This window comes from Coenobita brevimanus, chromosome 38 (genome assembly GCF_032717465.1).
Source record: "Coenobita brevimanus isolate Jiangsu-jjx chromosome 38, ASM3271746v2, whole genome shotgun sequence".
Lineage (NCBI taxonomy): Eukaryota > Metazoa > Arthropoda > Malacostraca > Decapoda > Coenobitidae > Coenobita > Coenobita brevimanus.
This window is the reverse complement of record NC_136991.1, coordinates 650,001-652,407: the sequence shown is the minus strand read 5'-3', so window position 1 is coordinate 652,407 and position 2,407 is coordinate 650,001.

Here is a 2,407-nt window from a genome sequence, read left to right as displayed (position 1 = left end):
TCTCTTGTCTTGTTTGTCGGGGCTCGCAGTATGTCAAATGTGTGTGCGTGTGTGTGTGTGTGTGTGTGTGTGTGTGTGTGTGTGTGTGAGGGAGAGAGATGGGGAGAAAGTATGTTATATATGTGTGTGTGTGTGTGAGGGAGAGAGATGGGGAGAAAGTATGTTGTGTGTGTGTGTGTGTGTGTTTGAGGGAGAGAGATGGGGAGAAAGTATGTTATGTGTGTGTGTGTGTGTGTGTGTGTGTGTGTGTGTGAGGGAGAGAGATGGGGAGAAAGTATGTTGTGTGTGTGTGTGTGTGTGTGTGTTTGAGGGAGAGAGATGGAGAGAAAGTATGTTATGTGTATGTGTGTGTGTGTGTGTGTGTGTGTGTGAGAGAGAGAGAGAGAGAGAGAGAGAGAGATTGTGTGTGTGTGTGACTAGCCAGCCGTATCATAGTAAAAGAATAAATATTTGTGTGTTTATAAAGCAAAAGTGAAAAGGGAGAAAGCATACAAGCGAGCTGGTGTGTGTATGTTCATGTAGTGTGTGTATATATGTATGTATGAATAAATGTATGTATGTATTTGTGTGAGTATATCGTGGTATGTGTAGATATATATGTGAGAGTGTTTGTGTATGTTTATGAAGTGTGTATGTGTATATGTATAACTGAGAATGTATGACTGTATATTTGGCTGTATGTATATATATATATACGTATGTGAGATGGAGTGGCTGTATGTATGTATTGTCAGGTTGTATATATGAGTGTGTTTCTAGTATTTTGCATGTGTGGAACTGAGTCTGTAATTGTATAGTTGTGTGTGTGTGTGTGTGTTACTGGTATAAGAGAGAGAGAGAGAGAGAGAGAGAGAGTCAACATCAGCATTTCAGATGCGTCTTCAGGCTTCACTAACATAACGTGATTTTGAGCTCAATGTAGAGGATTGAGGTGGGAGGCCTCTCCCTCCTCCTCCTCCCTCTCTCTCTCTCTCTCCACACACACACACACACACACACACACACACCAAAGCCCTTCCTCAAAGCGGCGCTGATTCACTAAAAGCCTCAATTTCGAGGCGGTTAAGAGCCTTCGATTTTCGCAGGGGGCCCCCCCCCCCAAAAAAAAAAAAAAAAAAAAAAAAGCAGTGTTTCTTTTGAACGGCTTTGGACACGTTTTTTCGACAGGTGTTGTTTATGATAAATTAGTTGGACTCATTCAGTAAAGGAACGTGCTTTTTTTTTTTTTTTTTTTTTTTTCCCTGTATCTAAGGTGGTGTTTAGCTTGTGGTGGTGGTAGTAGTAGTAGTAGTAGTGGTAGCGATGGTGGTGGTAATAGCAGTAAAAACAGCAACTCCAGGCTTACCTAAATGTGAACCCAGTGGACTGCAGGCTGAAGCTGCCCTCTCCTGCAGACCAGTATCGTTTTAGGGGGAATAGGGAGTTGAGTACAGAGACTTAGTATAACCGGGCCTCTGCAGCGCCCAGCTATATCGGTGCCACCACATGAAGGCGTCCCTCTCCAGCACTAGCGTAATTTAGCCTGGTAGCAGCAAGAATACATTAAAAGGAACGTGCCCAGTATTAAAATGGTTATTAAATACAGGCCATCCCGCCATTCTGCCATCATCGAATAGCAGACAAATCCCGTTATACGATTGCACGAAATTAGGAAACAACATTCCAACGAAGAATCAGTGGCTGAATTGAATGTTGAGATAGGAGGGATATTGTGATTATTTATATCTATTATTATTTTTTATTTGTTTTACGATTTTATTAGGTATGTTAGTGGCTTCTTCCACATCTTTCCTTCTTTGTGAGTTCTGTTGGGGTGGTGACCTTTATACATTTTAATACGTGGGATATTTATTTATTTATTCTTTTTGAACCTGCCCAAAGCATTCAGTCGTATTAAGTAAGGTAAAAGAAGACCTTGGCCAGAGATCTAGGTTTGGCATGGGATTTATTTATTCACTTATTTATTTGGACTGTATTTCTTATCCAGTACAAACCCAAAACATCCTGGTAAATACTGTCACTGAGGATCAAGCAAAAATAGGGATCGAGAACAGTGTTTACATTGGCGCGTATAGGTGCAAAAATTATCGTACTTGTTTCAACTCTTTAAAAATAGTAACTAGACCAAGATCAAACCTCTTGCCCCCGTCCACCCTCAACCAGGATATCAGTGGCGGCAACAAGGCATAGGGACAGTATTCTCGGTGTTAAGGAAGCTCCATAGCACATCTTACAAGTTTACTCGTTCTTGTGCTGTGACTTTATCGTGTTTGGTTGTTTTACAGTTTGTGTGGGCATTAAAAAGATATCTGTTTAAGGAAGACGCAAAGACATAGTAAAGTATACACATTAAATCACTAAGGAAAAGGTGTTAGACGCTTAAGATGACGAAAATACGGAATCAACC